At 42.3% G+C, this 20,041-nt stretch overlaps 28 non-coding genes across 28 annotated transcripts; all 28 read right to left on the bottom strand.

Annotated features, from left to right (window-relative positions):
- Positions 1 to 99: 99 nt before the first annotated feature.
- Positions 100 to 172, bottom strand: trnaa-agc (transfer RNA alanine (anticodon AGC)). Its single transcript has one exon. It is a non-coding gene; the product is annotated as a tRNA-Ala (tRNA).
- Positions 173 to 1,103: 931 nt separating this feature from the next.
- On the bottom strand, positions 1,104 to 1,176 carry trnaa-agc (transfer RNA alanine (anticodon AGC)). Its single transcript has one exon. It is a non-coding gene; the product is annotated as a tRNA-Ala (tRNA).
- Positions 1,177 to 2,120: 944 nt separating this feature from the next.
- trnaa-agc (transfer RNA alanine (anticodon AGC)) lies at positions 2,121 to 2,193 on the bottom strand. The gene has a single exon. It is a non-coding gene; the product is annotated as a tRNA-Ala (tRNA).
- Positions 2,194 to 3,449: 1,256 nt separating this feature from the next.
- Positions 3,450 to 3,522, bottom strand: trnaa-agc (transfer RNA alanine (anticodon AGC)). The gene has a single exon. It is a non-coding gene; the product is annotated as a tRNA-Ala (tRNA).
- Positions 3,523 to 4,466: 944 nt separating this feature from the next.
- trnaa-agc (transfer RNA alanine (anticodon AGC)) lies at positions 4,467 to 4,539 on the bottom strand. Its single transcript has one exon. It is a non-coding gene; the product is annotated as a tRNA-Ala (tRNA).
- A 239-nt stretch (positions 4,540 to 4,778) lies between these two features.
- trnaa-agc (transfer RNA alanine (anticodon AGC)) lies at positions 4,779 to 4,851 on the bottom strand. Its single transcript has one exon. It is a non-coding gene; the product is annotated as a tRNA-Ala (tRNA).
- A 1,257-nt stretch (positions 4,852 to 6,108) lies between these two features.
- On the bottom strand, positions 6,109 to 6,181 carry trnaa-agc (transfer RNA alanine (anticodon AGC)). Its single transcript has one exon. It is a non-coding gene; the product is annotated as a tRNA-Ala (tRNA).
- Positions 6,182 to 6,421: 240 nt separating this feature from the next.
- On the bottom strand, positions 6,422 to 6,494 carry trnaa-agc (transfer RNA alanine (anticodon AGC)). Its single transcript has one exon. It is a non-coding gene; the product is annotated as a tRNA-Ala (tRNA).
- Positions 6,495 to 7,425: 931 nt separating this feature from the next.
- On the bottom strand, positions 7,426 to 7,498 carry trnaa-agc (transfer RNA alanine (anticodon AGC)). The gene has a single exon. It is a non-coding gene; the product is annotated as a tRNA-Ala (tRNA).
- Positions 7,499 to 7,737: 239 nt separating this feature from the next.
- trnaa-agc (transfer RNA alanine (anticodon AGC)) lies at positions 7,738 to 7,810 on the bottom strand. The gene has a single exon. It is a non-coding gene; the product is annotated as a tRNA-Ala (tRNA).
- Positions 7,811 to 8,049: 239 nt separating this feature from the next.
- Positions 8,050 to 8,122, bottom strand: trnaa-agc (transfer RNA alanine (anticodon AGC)). The gene has a single exon. It is a non-coding gene; the product is annotated as a tRNA-Ala (tRNA).
- A 944-nt stretch (positions 8,123 to 9,066) lies between these two features.
- Positions 9,067 to 9,139, bottom strand: trnaa-agc (transfer RNA alanine (anticodon AGC)). The gene has a single exon. It is a non-coding gene; the product is annotated as a tRNA-Ala (tRNA).
- A 240-nt stretch (positions 9,140 to 9,379) lies between these two features.
- Positions 9,380 to 9,452, bottom strand: trnaa-agc (transfer RNA alanine (anticodon AGC)). Its single transcript has one exon. It is a non-coding gene; the product is annotated as a tRNA-Ala (tRNA).
- Positions 9,453 to 10,383: 931 nt separating this feature from the next.
- trnaa-agc (transfer RNA alanine (anticodon AGC)) lies at positions 10,384 to 10,456 on the bottom strand. The gene has a single exon. It is a non-coding gene; the product is annotated as a tRNA-Ala (tRNA).
- Positions 10,457 to 10,696: 240 nt separating this feature from the next.
- Positions 10,697 to 10,769, bottom strand: trnaa-agc (transfer RNA alanine (anticodon AGC)). Its single transcript has one exon. It is a non-coding gene; the product is annotated as a tRNA-Ala (tRNA).
- A 931-nt stretch (positions 10,770 to 11,700) lies between these two features.
- trnaa-agc (transfer RNA alanine (anticodon AGC)) lies at positions 11,701 to 11,773 on the bottom strand. Its single transcript has one exon. It is a non-coding gene; the product is annotated as a tRNA-Ala (tRNA).
- Positions 11,774 to 12,013: 240 nt separating this feature from the next.
- trnaa-agc (transfer RNA alanine (anticodon AGC)) lies at positions 12,014 to 12,086 on the bottom strand. Its single transcript has one exon. It is a non-coding gene; the product is annotated as a tRNA-Ala (tRNA).
- A 1,243-nt stretch (positions 12,087 to 13,329) lies between these two features.
- Positions 13,330 to 13,402, bottom strand: trnaa-agc (transfer RNA alanine (anticodon AGC)). Its single transcript has one exon. It is a non-coding gene; the product is annotated as a tRNA-Ala (tRNA).
- A 239-nt stretch (positions 13,403 to 13,641) lies between these two features.
- On the bottom strand, positions 13,642 to 13,714 carry trnaa-agc (transfer RNA alanine (anticodon AGC)). Its single transcript has one exon. It is a non-coding gene; the product is annotated as a tRNA-Ala (tRNA).
- Positions 13,715 to 15,662: 1,948 nt separating this feature from the next.
- trnaa-agc (transfer RNA alanine (anticodon AGC)) lies at positions 15,663 to 15,735 on the bottom strand. Its single transcript has one exon. It is a non-coding gene; the product is annotated as a tRNA-Ala (tRNA).
- Positions 15,736 to 15,975: 240 nt separating this feature from the next.
- trnaa-agc (transfer RNA alanine (anticodon AGC)) lies at positions 15,976 to 16,048 on the bottom strand. Its single transcript has one exon. It is a non-coding gene; the product is annotated as a tRNA-Ala (tRNA).
- A 931-nt stretch (positions 16,049 to 16,979) lies between these two features.
- Positions 16,980 to 17,052, bottom strand: trnaa-agc (transfer RNA alanine (anticodon AGC)). Its single transcript has one exon. It is a non-coding gene; the product is annotated as a tRNA-Ala (tRNA).
- Positions 17,053 to 17,291: 239 nt separating this feature from the next.
- Positions 17,292 to 17,364, bottom strand: trnaa-agc (transfer RNA alanine (anticodon AGC)). Its single transcript has one exon. It is a non-coding gene; the product is annotated as a tRNA-Ala (tRNA).
- Positions 17,365 to 17,603: 239 nt separating this feature from the next.
- On the bottom strand, positions 17,604 to 17,676 carry trnaa-agc (transfer RNA alanine (anticodon AGC)). Its single transcript has one exon. It is a non-coding gene; the product is annotated as a tRNA-Ala (tRNA).
- A 239-nt stretch (positions 17,677 to 17,915) lies between these two features.
- trnaa-agc (transfer RNA alanine (anticodon AGC)) lies at positions 17,916 to 17,988 on the bottom strand. Its single transcript has one exon. It is a non-coding gene; the product is annotated as a tRNA-Ala (tRNA).
- Positions 17,989 to 18,227: 239 nt separating this feature from the next.
- Positions 18,228 to 18,300, bottom strand: trnaa-agc (transfer RNA alanine (anticodon AGC)). The gene has a single exon. It is a non-coding gene; the product is annotated as a tRNA-Ala (tRNA).
- A 238-nt stretch (positions 18,301 to 18,538) lies between these two features.
- trnaa-agc (transfer RNA alanine (anticodon AGC)) lies at positions 18,539 to 18,611 on the bottom strand. The gene has a single exon. It is a non-coding gene; the product is annotated as a tRNA-Ala (tRNA).
- Positions 18,612 to 19,868: 1,257 nt separating this feature from the next.
- On the bottom strand, positions 19,869 to 19,941 carry trnaa-agc (transfer RNA alanine (anticodon AGC)). The gene has a single exon. It is a non-coding gene; the product is annotated as a tRNA-Ala (tRNA).
- Between the last annotated feature and the right edge of the window lie 100 nt (positions 19,942 to 20,041).

Genomic DNA, 20,041 nt, shown 5'->3' with positions numbered 1-20,041 from the left:
TGTGACTGGAGTAAGCCCAGTGGTGGAAATAGTTGTATTGTTGGGTTAGTATCCAGAGCTACAACAACAATGTGTGCTGATTGAACCAAACTAAATATTTGGAGGATGCGGGCATCGATCCCGCTACCTCTCGCATGCTAAGCGAGCGCTCTACCATTTGAGCTAATCCCCCTGTGCCTCCAACAAGAAGTATGAAATCTCAATGACCGCACTGCCAAATCCCTCGTCCATAAGAAAGGATACTTTTTTTAAAGTATGCTTGCTTCAGCTGTCTAAAAGTATTTTTCATGGTAGTTCAGTAATTGTTGAAGTAGTGACTGGAGTAAGCCCAGTGGTGGAAATAGTTGTATTGTTGTGTTAGTGAGTTTTGGGTGTTTGATAGCAGTCTGGAGTTCCCCCTGCTGGCTGTCTGTGGAATAACATTAGGATCAGTTGATCGTGGGGAAATGCATGTTAGTTGCCCATATCTAGCTGATAATTGTGAAGTCAAACGTTTGCTTTGTGTATATCTTGATTCGTCTATTGTTGCCATTGTCCTGGCTGGAAGGAGGTTCAGTGAATGGGGTGGTGAAGCGTGAGGTAATACAGTAGGGGGAGTGCGAGTGCTTCTTAAATGTATTGCTTTATGCATTCTCCTCACTCGCGTCCACACAAAAACATACTCAAGAGAACGGAGTGGAGAATACAATCGGAGCATGAGTGTGGAGCATGGTAGTATGTTTGGAAAAACACCCCTAGAGTTTGAAAGCTACAAGCCCCCACTCACCCAGTAATTTTTGAACTGTCCCTAAATAATCCCATTAAAACACTGCATGAGAAAAATGTCATAAACTCAAAACAATTGAAAGAACAGAGTATAAAACAGTACTTAGCCTAATATATTATTAACAGCCACGATAGCGCTGTCTACTGGTAGGTCTATTTTGAATTCATATTTCAACTCGTCACCACGCTCTACCTGACACTAGTTGTTCCCAGCTATCGTCCTCGGGTAGCCGCAGCAATTCACTTTTACATTTTAGAGATAGACAAGCACACTTGATTCAATTTGTTAGTCCAGAGCTACAACAACAATGTGTGCTGATTGAACCAAACAAAGTAATTGGAGGATGCGGGCATCGATCCCGCTACCTCTCGCATGCTAAGCGAGCACTCTACCATTTGAGCTAATCCCCCTGTGCCTAAAACAAGAAGTATGAAATCTCAATGACCGCACTGCCAAATCCCTCGTCCATAAGAAAGGATACTTTTTTTAAAGTATGCTTGCTTCAGCTGTCTAAAAGTATTTTTCATGGTAGTTCAGTAAAGGTTGAAGTAGTGACTGGAGTAAGCCCAGTGGTGGAAATAGTTGTATTGTTGTGTTAATGAGTTTTGGGTGTTTGATAGCAGAAAAACCTGCGAGTCTGGATTTCCCCCTGCTGGCTGTCTGTGGAATAACATTAGGATCAGTTGATCGTGGGGCAATGCATGTTAGTTGCCCATATCTAGCTGATAATTGTGAAGTCAAACGTTTGCTTTGTGTATATCTTGATTCGTCTATTGTTGCCATTGTCCTGGCTGGAAGGAGGTTCAGTGAATGGGCTGGTGAAGCGTGAGGTAATACAGTAGGGGGAGTGCGAGTGCTTCTTAAATGTATTGCTTTATGCATTCTCCTCACTCGCGTCCACACAAAAACATACTCAAGAGAACGGAGTGGAGAATACAATCGGAGCATGAGTGTGGAGCATGGTAGTATGTTTGGAAAAACACCCCTAGAGTTTGAAAGCTACAAGCCCCCACTCACCCAGTAATTTTTGAACTGTCCCTAAATAATCCCATTAAAACACTGCATGAGAAAAATGTCATAAACTCAAAACAATTGAAAGAACAGAGTATAAAACAGTACTTAGCCTAATATATTATTAACAGCCACGATAGCGTTGTCTACTGGTAGGTCTATTTTGAATTCATATTTCAACTCGCCACCACGCTCTACCTGACACTAGTTGTTCCCAGCTATCGTCCTCGGGTAGCCGCAGCAATTCACTTTTACATTTTAGAGATAGACAAGCACACTTGATTCAATTTGTTAGTCCAGAGCTACAACAACAATGTGTGCTGATTGAACCAAACAAAGTAATTGGAGGATGCGGGCATCGATCCCGCTACCTCTCGCATGCTAAGCGAGCACTCTACCATTTGAGCTAATCCCCCTGTGCCTAAAACAAGAAGTATGAAATCTCAATGACCGCACTGCCAAATCCCTCGTCCATAAGAAAGGATACTTTTTTAAAAGTATGCTTGCTTCAGCTGTCTAAAAGTATTTTTCATGGTAGTTCAGTAAAGGTTGAAGTAGTGACTGGAGTAAGCCCAGTGGTGGAAATAGTTGTATTGTTGTGTTAATGAGTTTTGGGTGTTTGATAGCAGAAAAACCTGCGAGTCTGGAGTTCCCCCTGCTGGCTGTCTGTGGAATAACATTAGGATCAGTTGATCGTGGGGAAATGCATGTTAGTTGCCCATATCTAGCTGATAATTGTGAAGTCAAACGTTTGCTTTGTGTATATCTTGATTCGTCTATTGTTGCCATTGTCCTGGCTGGAAGGAGGTTCAGTAAATGGGCTGGTGAAGCGTGAGGTAATACAGTAGGGGGAGTGCGAGTGCTTCTTAAATGTATTGCTTTATGCATTCTCCTCACTCGCGTCCACACAAAAACGTACTCAAGAGAACGGAGTGGAGAATACAATCAGAGCATGAGTGTGGAGCATGGTAGTATGTTTGGAAAAACACCCCTAGAGTTTGAGAGCTACAAGCCCCCACTCACCCAGTAATTTTTGAACTGTCCCTAAATAATCCCATTAAAACACTGCATGAGAAAAATGTCAGAAAGTCAAAACAATTGAAAGTACAGAGTATAAAACAGTACTTAGCCTAATATATTATTAACAGCCACGATAGCGTTGTCTACTGGTAGGTCTATTTTGAATTAATATTTCAACTCGTCACCAAGCTCTACCTGACACTAGTTGTTCCCAGCTATCGTCCTCGGGTAGCCGCAGCAATTCACATTTACATTTTAGAGCCAGACAAGCACACTTGATTCAATTTGTTAGTCCAGAGCTACAACAACAATGTGTGCTGATTGAACCAAAAAAAGTAATTGGAGGATGCGGGCATCAATCCCGCTACCTCTCGCATGCTAAGCGAGCGCTCTACCATTTGAGCTAATCCCCCTGTGCCTAAAACAAGAAGTATGAAATCTCAATGACCGCACTGCCAAATCCCTCGTCCATAAGAACGGATACTTTTTTTAAAGTATGCTTGCTTCAGCTGTCTAAAGGTATTTTTCATGGTAGTTCAGTAAATGTTGAAGTTGTGACTGGAGTAAGCCCAGTGGTGGAAATAGTTGTATTGTTGGGTTAGTATCCAGAGCTACAACAACAATGTGTGCTGATTGGACCAAACTAAATATTTGGAGGATGCGGGCATCGATCACGCTACCTCTCGCATGCTAAGCGAGCGCTCTACCATTTGAGCTAATCCCCCTGTGCCTCCAACAAGAAGTATGAAATCTCAATGACCGCACTGCCAAATCCCTCGTCCATAAGAAAGGATACTTTTTTTAAAGTATGCTTGCTTCAGCTGTCTAAAAGTATTTTTCATGGTAGTTCAGTAAATGTTGAAGTAGTGACTGGAGTAAGCCCAGTGGTGGAAATAGTTGTATTGTTGTGTTAGTGAGTTTTGGGTGTTTGATAGCAGAAAAACCTGCGAGTCTGGAGTTCCCCCTGCTGGCTGTCTGTGGAATAACATTAGGATCAGTTGATCGTGGGGAAATGCATGTTAGTTGCCCATATCTAGCTGATAATTGTGAAGTCAAACGTTTGCTTTGTGTATATCTTGATTCGTCTATTGTTGCCATTGTCCTGGCTGGAAGGAGGTTCAGTGAATGGGGTGGTGAAGCGTGAGGTAATACAGTAGGGGGAGTGCGAGTGCTTCTTAAATGTATTGCTTTATGCATTCTCCTCACTCGCGTCCACACAAAAACATACTCAAGAGAACGGAGTGGAGAATACAATCGGAGCATGAGTGTGGAGCATGGTAGTATGTTTGGAAAAACACCCCTAGAGTTTGAAAGCTACAAGCCCCCACTCACCCAGTAATTTTTGAACTGTCCCTAAATAATCCCATTAAAACACTGCATGAGAAAAATGTCATGAACTCAAAACAATTGAAATAACAGAGTATAAAACAGTACTTAGCCTAATATATTATTAACAGCCACGATAGCGTTGTCTACTGGTAGGTCTATTTTGAATTCATATTTCAACTCGTCACCACGCTCTACCTGACACTAGTTGTTCCCAGCTATCGTCCTCGGGTAGCCGCAGCAATTCACATTTACATTTTAGAGCTAGACAAGCACACTTGATTCAATTTGTTAGTCCAGAGCTACAACAACAATGTGTGCTGATTGAACCAAACAAAGTAATTGGAGGATGCGGGCATCGATCCCGCTACCTCTCGCATGCTAAGCGAGCGCTCTACCATTTGAGCTAATCCCCCTGTGCCTTCAAAAAGAAGTATGAAATCTCAATGACCTCACTGCCAAATCCCTCGTCCATAAGAAAGGATACTTTTTTTAAAGTATGCTTGCTTCAGCTGTCTAAAAGTATTTTTCATGGTAGTTCAGTAAAGGTTGAAGTAGTGACTGCAGTAAGCCCAGTGGTGGAAATAGTTGTATTGTTGGGTTAGTATCCAGAGCTACAACAACAATGTGTGCTGATTGAACCAAACCAAATATTTGGAGGATGCGGGCATCGATCCCGCTACCTCTCGCATGCTAAGCGAGCGCTCTACCTTTTGAGCTAATCCCCCTGTGCCTCCAACAAGAAGTATGAAATCTCAATGACCGCACTGCCAAATCCCTCGTCCATAAGAAAGGATACTTTTTTTAAAGTATGCTTGCTTCAGCTGTCTAAAAGTATTTTTCATGGTAGTTCAGTAAATGTTGAAGTAGTGACTGGAGTAAGCCCAGTGGTGGAAATAGTTGTATTGTTGTGTTAGTGAGTTTTGGGTGTTTGATAGCAGAAAAACCTGCGAGTCTGGAGTTCCCCCTGCTGGCTGTCTGTGGAATAACATTAGGATCAGTTGATCGTGGGGAAATGCATGTTAGTTGCCCATATCTAGCTGATAATTGTGAAGTCAAACGTTTGCTTTGTGTATATCTTGATTCGTCTATTGTTGCCATTGTCATGGCTGGAAGGAGGTTCAGTGAATGGGGTGGTGAAGCGTGAGGTAATACAGTAGGGGGAGTGCGAGTGCTTCTTAAATGTATTGCTTTATGCATTCTCCTCACTCGCGTCCACACAAAAACATACTCAAGAGAACGGAGTGGAGAATACAATCGGAGCATGAGTGTGGAGCATGGTAGTATGTTTGGAAAAACATCCCTAGAGTTTGAAAGCTACAAGCCCCCACTCACCCAGTAATTTTTGAACTGTCCCTAAATAATCCCATTAAAACACTGCATGAGAAAAATGTCAGAAACTCAAAACAATTGAAAGTACAGAGTATAAAACATTACTTAGCCTAATATATTATTAACAGCCACGATAGCATTGTCTACTGGTAGGTCTATTTTGAATTAATATTTCAACTCTACACCAAGCTCTACCTGACACTAGTTGTTCCCAGCTATCGTCCTCGGGTAGCCGCATCAATTCACATTTACATTTTAGAGCCAGACAAGCACACTTGATACAATTTGTTAGTCCAGAGCTAGAACAACAATGTGTGCTGATTGAACCAAACAAAGTATTTGGAGGATGCGGGCATCGATCCCGCTAACTCTCGCATGCTAAGCGAGCACTCTACCATTTGAGCTAATCCCCCTGTGCCTTCAAAAAGAAGTATGAAATCTCAATGACCGCACTGCCAAATCCCTCGTCCATAAGAACGGATACTTTTTTTTAAAGTATGCTTGCTTCAGCTGTCTAAAAGTATTTTTCATGGTAGTTCAGTAAAGGTTGAAGTAGTGACTGCAGTATGCCCAGTGGTGGAAATAGTTGTATTGTTGGGTTAGTATCCAGACCTACAACAACAATGTGTGCTGATTGAACCAAACCAAATATTTGGAGGATGCGGGCATCGATCCCACTACCTCTCGCATGCTAAGCGAGCGCTCTACCATTTGAGCTAATCCCCCTGTGCCTTCAAAAAGAAGTATGAAATCTCAATGACCACACTGCCAAATCCCTCGTCCATAAGAACGGATACTTTTTTTAAAAGTATGCTTGCTTCAGCTGTCTAAAAGTATTTTTCATGGTAGTTCAGTAAATGTTGAAGTTGTGACTGGAGTAAGCCCAGTGGTGGAAATAGTTGTATTGTTGGGTTAGTATCCAGAGCTACAACAACAATGTGTGCTGATTGAACCAAACTAAATATTTGGAGGATGCGGGCATCGATCCCGCTACCTCTCGCATGCTAAGCGAGCGCTCTACCATTTGAGCTAATCCCCCTGTGCCTCCAACAAGAAGTATGAAATCTCAATGACCGCACTGCCAAATCCCTCGTCCATAAGAAAGGATACTTTTTTTAAAGTATGCTTGCTTCAGCTGTCTAAAAGTATTTTTCATGGTAGTTCAGTAATTGTTGAAGTAGTGACTGGAGTAAGCCCAGTGGTGGAAATAGTTGTATTGTTGTGTTAGTGAGTTTTGGGTGTTTGATAGCAGTCTGGAGTTCCCCCTGCTGGCTGTCTGTGGAATAACATTAGGATCAGTTGATCGTGGGGAAATGCATGTTAGTTGCCCATATCTAGCTGATAATTGTGAAGTCAAACGTTTGCTTTGTGTATATCTTGATTCGTCTATTGTTGCCATTGTCCTGGCTGGAAGGAGGTTCAGTGAATGGGGTGGTGAAGCGTGAGGTAATACAGTAGGGGGAGTGCGAGTGCTTCTTAAATGTATTGCTTTATGCATTCTCCTCACTCGCGTCCACACAAAAACATACTCAAGAGAACGGAGTGGAGAATACAATCGGAGCATGAGTGTGGAGCATGGTAGTATGTTTGGAAAAACACCCCTAGAGTTTGAAAGCTACAAGCCCCCACTCACCCAGTAATTTTTGAACTGTCCCTAAATAATCCCATTAAAACACTGCATGAGAAAAATGTCATAAACTCAAAACAATTGAAAGAACAGAGTATAAAACAGTACTTAGCCTAATATATTATTAACAGCCACGATAGCGCTGTCTACTGGTAGGTCTATTTTGAATTCATATTTCAACTCGTCACCACGCTCTACCTGACACTAGTTGTTCCCAGCTATCGTCCTCGGGTAGCCGCAGCAATTCACTTTTACATTTTAGAGCTAGACAAGCACACTTGATTCAATTTGTTAGTCCAGAGCTACAACAACAATGTGTGCTGATTGAACCAAACAAAGTAATTGGAGGATGCGGGCATCGATCCCGCTACCTGTCGCATGCTAAGCGAGCGCTCTACCATTTGAGCTAATCCCCCTGTACCTAAAACAAGAAGTATGAAATCTCAATGACCGCACTGCCAAATCCCTCGTCCATAAGAACGGATACTTTTTAAAAAGTATGCTTGCTTCAGCTGTCTAAAAGTATTTTTCATGGTAGTTCAGTAAATGTTGAAGTTGTGACTGGAGTAAGCCCAGTGGTGGAAATAGTTGTATTGTTGGGTTAGTGTCCAGAGCTACAACAACAATGTGTGCTGATTGAACCAAACTAAATATTTGGAGGATGCGGGCGTCGATCCCGCTACCTCTCGCATGCTAAGCGAGCACTCTACCATTTGAGCTAATCCCCCTGTGCCTTCAAAAAGAAGTATGAAATCTCAATGACCGCACTGCCAATTCCCTCGTCCATAAGAAAGGATACTTTTTTTAAAGTATGCTTGCTTCAGCTGTCTAAAAGTATTTTTCATGGTAGTTCAGTAAAGGTTGAAGTAGTGACTGCAGTAAGCCCAGTGGTGGAAATAGTTGTATTGTTGGGTTAGTATCCAGACCTACAACAACAATGTCTGCTGATTGAACCAAACTAAATATTTGGAGGATGCGGGCATCGATCCCGCTACCTCTCGCATGCTAAGCGAGCGCTCTACCATTTGAGCTAATCCCCCTGTGCCGCCAACAAGAAGTATGAAATCTCAATGACCGCACTGCCAAATCCCTCGTCCATAAGAAAGGATACTTTTTTTAAAGTATGCTTGCTTCAGCTGTCTAAAAGTATTTTTCATGGTAGTTCAGTAAATGTTGAAGTAGTGACTGGAGTAAGCCCAGTGGTGGAAATAGTTGTATTGTTGTGTTAGTGAGTTTTGGGTGTTTGATAGCAGAAAAACCTGCGAGTCTGGAGTTCCCCCTGCTGGCTGTCTGTGGAATAACATTAGGATCAGTTGATCGTGGGGAAATGCATGTTAGTTGCCCATATCTAGCTGATAATTGTGAAGTCAAACGTTTGCTTTGTGTATATCTTGATTCGTCTATTGTTGCCATTGTCCTGGCTGGAAGGAGGTTCAGTGAATGGGGTGGTGAAGCGTGAGGTAATACAGTAGGGGGAGTGCGAGTGCTTCTTAAATGTATTGCTTTATGCATTCTCCTCACTCGCGTCCACACAAAAACATACTCAAGAGAACGGAGTGGAGAATACAATCGGAGCATGAGTGTGGAGCATGGTAGTATGTTTGGAAAAACACCCCTAGAGTTTGAAAGCTACAAGCCCCCACTCACCCAGTAATTTTTGAACTGTCCCTAAATAATCCCATTAAAACACTGCATGAGAAAAATGTCAGAAACTCAAAACAATTGAAAGTACAGAGTATAAAACATTACTTAGCCTAATATATTATTAACAGCCACGATAGCATTGTCTACTGGTAGGTCTATTTTGAATTAATATTTCAACTCGTCACCAAGCTCTACCTGACACTAGTTGTTCCCAGCTATCGTCCTCGGGTAGCCGCATCAATTCACATTTACATTTTAGAGCCAGACAAGCACACTTGATACAATTTGTTAGTCCAGAGCTACAACAACAATGTGTGCTGATTGAACCAAACAAAGTAGTTGGAGGATGCGGGCATCGATCCCGCTACCTCTCGCATGCTAAGCGAGCACTCTACCATTTGAGCTAATCCCCCTGTGCTTAAAACAAGAAGTATGAAATCTCAATGACCACACTGCCAAATCCCTCGTCCATAAGAACGGATACTTTTTTAAAAAGTATGCTTGCTTCAGCTGTCTAAAAGTATTTTTCATGGTAGTTCAGTAAATGTTGAAGTTGTGACTGGAGTAAGCCCAGTGGTGGAAATAGTTGTATTGTTGGGTTAGTATCCAGAGCTACAACAACAATGTGTGCTGATTGAACCAAACTAAATATTTGGAGGATGCGGGCATCGATCCCGCTACCTCTCGCATGCTAAGCGAGCGCTCTACCATTTGAGCTAATCCCCCTGTGCCTCCAACAAGAAGTATGAAATCTCAATGACCGCACTGCCAAATCCCTCGTCCATAAGAAAGGATACTTTTTTTAAAGTATGCTTGCTTCAGCTGTCTAAAAGTATTTTTCATGGTAGTTCAGTAATTGTTGAAGTAGTGACTGGAGTAAGCCCAGTGGTGGAAATAGTTGTATTGTTGTGTTAGTGAGTTTTGGGTGTTTGATAGCAGTCTGGAGTTCCCCCTGCTGGCTGTCTGTGGAATAACATTAGGATCAGTTGATCGTGGGGAAATGCATGTTAGTTGCCCATATCTAGCTGATAATTGTGAAGTCAAACGTTTGCTTTGTGTATATCTTGATTCGTCTATTGTTGCCATTGTCCTGGCTGGAAGGAGGTTCAGTGAATGGGGTGGTGAAGCGTGAGGTAATACAGTAGGGGGAGTGCGAGTGCTTCTTAAATGTATTGCTTTATGCATTCTCCTCACTCGCGTCCACACAAAAACATACTCAAGAGAACGGAGTGGAGAATACAATCGGAGCATGAGTGTGGAGCATGGTAGTATGTTTGGAAAAACACCCCTAGAGTTTGAAAGCTACAAGCCCCCACTCACCCAGTAATTTTTGAACTGTCCCTAAATAATCCCATTAAAACACTGCATGAGAAAAATGTCAGAAACTCAAAACAATTGAAAGTACAGAGTATAAAACATTACTTAGCCTAATATATTATTAACAGCCACGATAGCATTGTCTACTGGTAGGTCTATTTTGAATTAATATTTCAACTCGTCACCAAGCTCTACCTGACACTAGTTGTTCCCAGCTATCGTCCTCGGGTAGCCGCATCAATTCACATTTACATTTTAGAGCCAGACAAGCACACTTGATACAATTTGTTAGTCCAGAGCTACAACAACAATGTGTGCTGATTGAACCAAACAAAGTAGTTGGAGGATGCGGGTATCGATCCCGCTACCTCTCGCATGCTAAGCGAGCACTCTACCATTTGAGCTAATCCCCCTGTGCTTAAAACAAGAAGTATGAAATCTCAATGACCACACTGCCAAATCCCTCGTCCATAAGAACGGATACTTTTTTAAAAAGTATGCTTGCTTCAGCTGTCTAAAAGTATTTTTCATGGTAGTTCAGTAAATGTTGAAGTTGTGACTGGAGTAAGCCCAGTGGTGGAAATAGTTGTATTGTTGGGTTAGTATCCAGAGCTACAACAACAATGTGTGCTGATTGAACCAAACTAAATATTTGGAGGATGCGGGCATCGATCCCGCTACCTCTCGCATGCTAAGCGAGCGCTCTACCATTTGAGCTAATCCCCCTGTGCCTCCAACAAGAAGTATGAAATCTCAATGACCGCACTGCCAAATCCCTCGTCCATAAGAAAGGATACTTTTTTTAAAGTATGCTTGCTTCAGCTGTCTAAAAGTATTTTTCATGGTAGTTCAGTAATTGTTGAAGTAGTGACTGGAGTAAGCCCAGTGGTGGAAATAGTTGTATTGTTGTGTTAGTGAGTTTTGGGTGTTTGATAGCAGTCTGGAGTTCCCCCTGCTGGCTGTCTGTGGAATAACATTAGGATCAGTTGATCGTGGGGAAATGCATGTTAGTTGCCCATATCTAGCTGATAATTGTGAAGTCAAACGTTTGCTTTGTGTATATCTTGATTCGTCTATTGTTGCCATTGTCCTGGCTGGAAGGAGGTTCAGTGAATGGGGTGGTGAAGCGTGAGGTAATACAGTAGGGGGAGTGCGAGTGCTTCTTAAATGTATTGCTTTATGCATTCTCCTCACTCGCGTCCACACAAAAACATACTCAAGAGAACGGAGTGGAGAATACAATCGGAGCATGAGTGTGGAGCATGGTAGTATGTTTGGAAAAACACCCCTAGAGTTTGAAAGCTACAAGCCCCCACTCACCCAGTAATTTTTGAACTGTCCCTAAATAATCCCATTAAAACACTGCATGAGAAAAATGTCAGAAACTCAAAACAATTGAAAGTACAGAGTATAAAACATTACTTAGCCTAATATATTATTAACAGCCACGATAGCATTGTCTACTGGTAGGTCTATTTTGAATTAATATTTCAACTCGTCACCAAGCTCTACCTGACACTAGTTGTTCCCAGCTATCGTCCTCGGGTAGCCGCATCAATTCACATTTACATTTTAGAGCCAGACAAGCACACTTGATACAATTTGTTAGTCCAGAGCTACAACAACAATGTGTGCTGATTGAACCAAACAAAGTAGTTGGAGGATGCGGGTATCGATCCCGCTACCTCTCGCATGCTAAGCGAGCACTCTACCATTTGAGCTAATCCCCCTGTGCTTAAAACAAGAAGTATGAAATCTCAATGACCACACTGCCAAATCCCTCGTCCATAAGAACGGATACTTTTTTAAAAAGTATGCTTGCTTCAGCTGTCTAAAAGTATTTTTCATGGTAGTTCAGTAAATGTTGAAGTTGTGACTGGAGTAAGCCCAGTGGTGGAAATAGTTGTATTGTTGGGTTAGTATCCAGAGCTACAACAACAATGTGTGCTGATTGAACCAAACTAAATATTTGGAGGATGCGGGCATCGATCCCGCTACCTCTCGCATGCTAAGCGAGCGCTCTACCATTTGAGCTAATCCCCCTGTGCCTCCAACAAGAAGTATGAAATCTCAATGACCGCACTGCCAAATCCCTCGTCCATAAGAAAGGATACTTTTTTTAAAGTATGCTTGCTTCAGCTGTCTAAAAGTATTTTTCATGGTAGTTCAGTAATTGTTGAAGTAGTGACTGGAGTAAGCCCAGTGGTGGAAATAGTTGTATTGTTGTGTTAGTGAGTTTTGGGTGTTTGATAGCAGTCTGGAGTTCCCCCTGCTGGCTGTCTGTGGAATAACATTAGGATCAGTTGATCGTGGGGAAATGCATGTTAGTTGCCCATATCTAGCTGATAATTGTGAAGTCAAACGTTTGCTTTGTGTATATCTTGATTCGTCTATTGTTGCCATTGTCCTGGCTGGAAGGAGGTTCAGTGAATGGGGTGGTGAAGCGTGAGGTAATACAGTAGGGGGAGTGCGAGTGCTTCTTAAATGTATTGCTTTATGCATTCTCCTCACTCGCGTCCACACAAAAACATACTCAAGAGAACGGAGTGGAGAATACAATCGGAGCATGAGTGTGGAGCATGGTAGTATGTTTGGAAAAACACCCCTAGAGTTTGAAAGCTACAAGCCCCCACTCACCCAGTAATTTTTGAACTGTCCCTAAATAATCCCATTAAAACACTGCATGAGAAAAATGTCATAAACTCAAAACAATTGAAAGAACAGAGTATAAAACAGTACTTAGCCTAATATATTATTAACAGCCACGATAGCGCTGTCTACTGGTAGGTCTATTTTGAATTCATATTTCAACTCGTCACCACGCTCTACCTGACACTAGTTGTTCCCAGCTATCGTCCTCGGGTAGCCGCAGCAATTCACTTTTACATTTTAGAGCTAGACAAGCACACTTGATTCAATTTGTTAGTCCAGAGCTACAACAACAATGTGTGCTGATTGAACCAAACAAAGTAATTGGAGGATGCGGGCATCGATCCCGCTACCTGTCGCATGCTAAGCGAGCGCTCTACCATTTGAGCTAATCCCCCTGTGCCTAAAACAAGAAGTATGAAATCTCAATGACCGCACTGCCAAATCCCTCGTCCATAAGAACGGATACTTTTTAAAAAGTATGCTTGCTTCAGCTGTCTAAAAGTATTTTTCATGGTAGTTCAGTAAATGTTGAAGTTGTGACTGGAGTAAGCCCAGTGGTGGAAATAGTTGTATTGTTGGGTTAGTGTCCAGAGCTACAACAACAATGTGTGCTGATTGAACCAAACTAAATATTTGGAGGATGCGGGCGTCGATCCCGCTACCTCTCGCATGCTAAGCGAGCACTCTACCATTTGAGCTAATCCCCCTGTGCCTTCAAAAAGAAGTATGAAATCTCAATGACCGCACTGCCAATTCCCTCGTCCATAAGAAAGGATACTTTTTTTAAAGTATGCTTGCTTCAGCTGTCTAAAAGTATTTTTCATGGTAGTTCAGTAAAGGTTGAAGTAGTGACTGCAGTAAGCCCAGTGGTGGAAATAGTTGTATTGTTGGGTTAGTATCCAGACCTACAACAACAATGTGTGCTGATTGAACCAAACTAAATATTTGGAGGATGCGGGCATCGATCCCGCTACCTCTCGCATGCTAAGCGAGCGCTCTACCATTTGAGCTAATCCCCCTGTGCCTCCAACAAGAAGTATGAAATCTCAATGACCGCACTGCCAAATCCCTCGTCCATAAGAAAGGATACTTTTTTTAAAGTATGCTTGCTTCAGCTGTCTAAAAGTATTTTTCATGGTAGTTCAGTAAATGTTGAAGTAGTGACTGGAGTAAGCCCAGTGGTGGAAATAGTTGTATTGTTGTGTTAGTGAGTTTTGGGTGTTTGATAGCAGAAAAACCTGCGAGTCTGGAGTTCCCCCTGCTGGCTGTCTGTGGAATAACATTAGGATCAGTTGATCGTGGGGAAATGCATGTTAGTTGCCCATATCTAGCTGATAATTGTGAAGTCAAACGTTTGCTTTGTGTATATCTTGATTCGTCTATTGTTGCCATTGTCCTGGCTGGAAGGAGGTTCAGTGAATGGGGTGGTGAAGCGTGAGGTAATACAGTAGGGGGAGTGCGAGTGCTTCTTAAATGTATTGCTTTATGCATTCTCCTCACTCGCGTCCACACAAAAACATACTCAAGAGAACGGAGTGGAGAATACAATCGGAGCATGAGTGTGGAGCATGGTAGTATGTTTGGAAAAACACCCCTAGAGTTTGAAAGCTACAAGCCCCCACTCACCCAGTAATTTTTGAACTGTCCCTAAATAATCCCATTAAAACACTGCATGAGAAAAATGTCATAAACTCAAAACAATTGAAAGAACAGAGTATAAAACAGTACTTAGCCTAATATATTATTAACAGCCACGATAGCGTTGTCTACTGGTAGGTCTATTTTGAATTCATATTTCAACTCGTCACCACGCTCTACCTGACACTAGTTGTTCCCAGCTATCGTCCTCGGGTAGCCGCAGCAATTCACTTTTACATTTTAGAGCTAGACAAGCACACTTGATTCAATTTGTTAGTCCAGAGCTACAACAACAATGTGTGCTGATTGAACCAAACAAAGTAATTGGAGGATGCGGGCATCGATACCGCTACCTCTCGCATGCTAAGCGAGCGCTCTACCATTTGAGCTAATCCCCCTGTGCCTAAAACAAGAAGTATGAAATCTCAATGACCGCACTGCCAAATCCCTCGTCCATAAGAACGGATACTTTTTAAAAAGTATGCTTGCTTCAGCTGTCTAAAAGTATTTTTCATGGTAGTTCAGTAATTGTTGAAGTAGTGACTGGAGTAAGCCCAGTGGTGGAAATAGTTGTATTGTTGTGTTAGTGAGTTTTGGGTGTTTGATAGCAGTCTGGAGTTCCCCCTGCTGGCTGTCTGTGGAATAACATTAGGATCAGTTGATCGTGGGGAAATGCATGTTAGTTGCCCATATCTAGCTGATAATTGTGAAGTCAAACGTTTGCTTTGTGTATATCTTGATTCGTCTATTGTTGCCATTGTCCTGGCTGGAAGGAGGTTCAGTGAATGGGGTGGTGAAGCGTGAGGTAATACAGTAGGGGGAGTGCGAGTGCTTCTTAAATGTATTGCTTTATGCATTCTCCTCACTCGCGTCCACACAAAAACATACTCAAGAGAACGGAGTGGAGAATACAATCGGAGCATGAGTGTGGAGCATGGTAGTATGTTTGGAAAAACACCCCTAGAGTTTGAAAGCTACAAGCCCCCACTCACCCAGTAATTTTTGAACTGTCCCTAAATAATCCCATTAAAACACTGCATGAGAAAAATGTCAGAAACTCAAAACAATTGAAAGTACAGAGTATAAAACATTACTTAGCCTAATATATTATTAACAGCCACGATAGCATTGTCTACTGGTAGGTCTATTTTGAATTAATATTTCAACTCGTCACCAAGCTCTACCTGACACTAGTTGTTCCCAGCTATCGTCCTCGGGTAGCCGCATCAATTCACATTTACATTTTAGAGCCAGACAAGCACACTTGATACAATTTGTTAGTCCAGAGCTACAACAACAATGTGTGCTGATTGAACCAAACAAAGTAGTTGGAGGATGCGGGCATCGATCCCGCTACCTCTCGCATGCTAAGCGAGCACTCTACCATTTGAGCTAATCCCCCTGTGCTTAAAACAAGAAGTATGAAATCTCAATGACCACACTGCCAAATCCCTCGTCCATAAGAACGGATACTTTTTTAAAAAGTATGCTTGCTTCAGCTGTCTAAAAGTATTTTTCATGGTAGTTCAGTAATTGTTGAAGTTGTGACTGGAGTAAGCCCAGTGGTGGAAATAGTTGTATTGTTGGGTTAGTATCCAGAGCTACAACAACAATGTGTGCTGATTGAACCAAACTAAATATTTGGAGGATGCGGGCATCGATCCCGCTACCTCTCGCATGCTAAGCGAGCGCTCTACCATTTGAGCTAATCCCCCTGTGCCTCCAACAAGAAGTATGAAATCTCAATGACCGCACTGCCAAATCCCTCGTCCATAAGAAAGGATACTTTTTTTAAAGTATGCTTGCTTCAGCTGTCTAAAAGTATTTTTCATGGTAGTTCAGTAATTGTTGAAGTAGTGACTGGAGTAAGCCCAGTGGTGGAAATAGTTGTATTGTTGTGTTAGTGAGTTTTGGGTGTTTGATAGCAGTCTGGAGTTCCCCCTGCTGGCTGTCTGTGGAATAACATTAGGATCAGTTGATCGTGGGGAAATGCATGTTAGTTGCCCATATCTAGCTGATAATTGTGAAGTCAAACGTTTGCTTTGTGTATATCTTGATTCGTCTATTGTTGCCATTGTCCTGGCTGGAAGGAGGTTCAGTGAATGGGGTGGTGAAGCGTGAGGTAATACAGTAGGGGGAGTGCGAGTGCTTCTTAAATGTATTGCTTTATGCATTCTCCTCACTCGCGTCCACACAAAAACATACTCAAGAGAACGGAGTGGAGAATACAATCGGAGCATGAGTGTGGAGCATGGTAGTATGTTTGGAAAAACACCCCTAGAGTTTGAAAGCTACAAGCCCCCACTCACCCAGTAATTTTTGAACTGTCCCTAAATAATCCCATTAAAACACTGCATGAGAAAAATGTCATAAACTCAAAACAATTGAAAGAACAGAGTATAAAACAGTACTTAGCCTAATATATTATTAACAGCCACGATAGCGTTGTCTACTGGTAGGTCTATTTTGAATTCATATTTCAACTCGTCACCACGCTCTACCTGACACTAGTTGTTCCCAGCTATCGTCCTCGGGTAGCCGCAGCAATTCACTTTTACATTTTAGAGCTAGACAAGCACACTTGATTCAATTTGTTAGTCCAGAGCTACAACAACAATGTGTGCTGATTGAACCAAACAAAGTAATTGGAGGATGCGGGCATCGATCCCGCTACCTCTCGCATGCTAAGCGAGCGCTCTACCATTTGAGCTAATCCCCCTGTGCCTAAAAGAAGAAGTATGAAATCTCAATGACCGCACTGCCAAATCCCTCGTCCATAAGAACGGATACTTTTTAAAAAGTATGCTTGCTTCAGCTGTCTAAAAGTATTTTTCATGGTAGTTCAGTAAATGTTGAAGTTGTGACTGGAGTAAGCCCAGTGGTGGAAATAGTTGTATTGTTGGGTTAGTGTCCAGAGCTACAACAACAATGTGTGCTGATTGAACCAAACTAAATATTTGGAGGATGCGGGCATCGATCCCGCTACCTCTCGCATGCTAAGCGAGCACTCTACCATTTGAGCTAATCCCCCTGTGCCTTCAAAAAGAAGTATGAAATCTCAATGACCGCACTGCCAAATCCCTCGTCCATAAGAAAGGATACTTTTTTTAAAGTATGCTTGCTTCAGCTGTCTAAAAGTATTTTTCATGGTAGTTCAGTAAAGGTTGAAGTAGTGACTGCAGTAAGCCCAGTGGTGGAAATAGTTGTATTGTTGGGTTAGTATCCAGACCTACAACAACAATGTGTGCTGATTGAACCAAACTAAATATTTGGAGGATGCGGGCATCGATCCCGCTATCTCTCGCATGCTAAGCGAGCGCTCTACCTTTTGAGCTAATCCCCCTGCGCCTCCAACAAGAAGTATGAAATCTCAATGACCGCACTGCCAAATCCCTCGTCCATAAGAAAGGATACTTTTTTAAAAGTATGCTTGCTTCAGCTGTCTAAAAGTATTTTTCATGGTAGTTCAGTAAATGTTGAAGTTGTGACTGGAGTAAGCCCAGTGGTGGAAATAGTTGTATTGTTGGGTTAGTATCCAGAGCTACAACAACAATGTGTGCTGATTGAACCAAACTAAATATTTGGAGGATGCGGGTATCGATCCCGCTACCTCTCGCATGCTAAGCGAGCGCTCTACCATTTGAGCTAATCCCCCTGTGCCTTCAAAAAGAAGTATGAAATCTCAATGACCGCACTGCCAATTCCCTCGTCCATAAGAAAGGATACTTTTTTTAAAGTATGCTTGCTTCAGCTGTCTAAAAGTATTTTTCATGGTAGTTCAGTAAAGGTTGAAGTAGTGACTGCAGTAAGCCCAGTGGTGGAAATAGTTGTATTGTTGGGTTAGTATCCAGACCTACAACAACAATGTGTGCTGATTGAACCAAACTAAATATTTGGAGGATGCGGGCATCGATCCCGCTACCTCTCGCATGCTAAGCGAGCGCTCTACCATTTGAGCTAATCCCCCTGTGCCTTCAAAAGAAGTATGAAATCTCAATGACCGCACTGCCAAATCCCTCGTCCATAAGAACGGATACTTTTTAAAAAGTATGCTTGCTTCAGCTGTCTAAAAGTATTTTTCATGGTAGTTCAGTAAAGGTTGAAGTAGTGACTGCAGTAAGCCCAGTGGTGGAAATAGTTGTATTGTTGGGTTAGTATCCAGACCTACAACAACAATGTGTGCTGATTGAACCAAACTAAATATTTGGAGGATGCGGGCATCGATCCCGCTACCTCTCGCATGCTAAGCGAGCGCTCTACCATTTGAGCTAATCCCCCTGCGCCTCCAACAAGAAGTATGAAATCTCAATGACCGCACTGCCAAATCCCTCGTCCATAAGAAAGGATACTTTTTTAAAAGTATGCTTGCTTCAGCTGTCTAAAAGTATTTTTCATGGTAGTTCAGTAAATGTTGAAGTAGTGACTGGAGTAAGCCCAGTGGTGGAAATAGTTGTATTGTTGTGTTAGTGAGTTTTGGGTGTTTGATAGCAGAAAAACCTGCGAGTCTGGAGTTCCCCCTGCTGGCTGTCTGTGGAATAACATTAGGATCAGTTGATCGTGGGGAAATGCATGTTAGTTGCCCATATCTAGCTGATAATTGTGAAGTCAAACGTTTGCTTTGTGTATATCTTGATTCGTCTATTGTTGCCATTGTCCTGGCTGGAAGGAGGTTCAGTGAATGGGGTGGTGAAGCGTGAGGTAATACAGTTGGCGGGAGTGCGAGTGCTTCTTAAATGTATTGCTTTATGCATTCTCCTCACTCGCATCCACACAAAAACATACTCAAGAGAACGGAGTGGAGAATACAATCGGAGCATGAGTGTGGAGCATGGTAGTATGTTTGGAAAAACACCCCTAGAGTTTGAGAGCTACAAGCCCCCACTCACCCAGTAATTTTTGAACTGTCCCTAAATAATCCCATTAAAACACTGCATGAGAAAAATGTCATAAACTCAAAACAATTGAAAGAACAGAGTATACAACAGTACTTAGCCTAATATATTATTAACAGCCACGATAGCGTTGTCTACTGGTAGGTCTATTTTGAATTAATATTTCAACTCTTCACCACGCTCTACCTGACACTAGTTGTTCCCAGCTATCGTCCTCGGGTAGCCGCAGCAATTCACATTTACATTTTAGAGCCAGACAAGCACACTTGATTCAATTTGTTAGTCCAGAGCTACAACAACAATGTGTGCTGATTGAACCAAACAAAGTAATTAGAGGATGCGGGTATCGATTCCGCTACCTCTCGCATGCTAAGCGAGCGCTCTACCATTTGAGCTAATCCCCCTGTGCCTAAAACAAGAAGTATGAAATCTCAATGACCGCACTGCCAAATCCCTCGTCCATAAGAACGGATACTTTTTAAAAAGTATGCTTGCTTCAGCTGTCTAAAAGTATTTTTCATGGTAGTTCAGTAAATGTTGAAGTTGTGACTGGAGTAAGCCCAGTGGTGGAAATAGTTGTATTGTTGGGTTAGTATCCAGAGCTACAACAACAATGTGTGCTGATTGAACCAAACTAAATATTTGGAGGATGCGGGTATCGATCCCGCTACCTCTCGCATGCTAAGCGAGCGCTCTACCATTTGAGCTAATCCCCCTGTGCCTTCAAAAAGAAGTATGAAATCTCAATGACCGCACTGCCAATTCCCTCGTCCATTAGAAAGGATACTTTTTTTAAAGTATGCTTGCTTCAGCTGT

The sequence above is a fragment of the Oncorhynchus kisutch genome, unplaced genomic scaffold (genome assembly GCF_002021735.2).
Source record: "Oncorhynchus kisutch isolate 150728-3 unplaced genomic scaffold, Okis_V2 scaffold1044, whole genome shotgun sequence".
Classification (NCBI taxonomy): Eukaryota; Metazoa; Chordata; class Actinopteri; order Salmoniformes; family Salmonidae; genus Oncorhynchus; species Oncorhynchus kisutch.
This window is presented reverse-complemented; position numbering and strand designations above follow the sequence as displayed.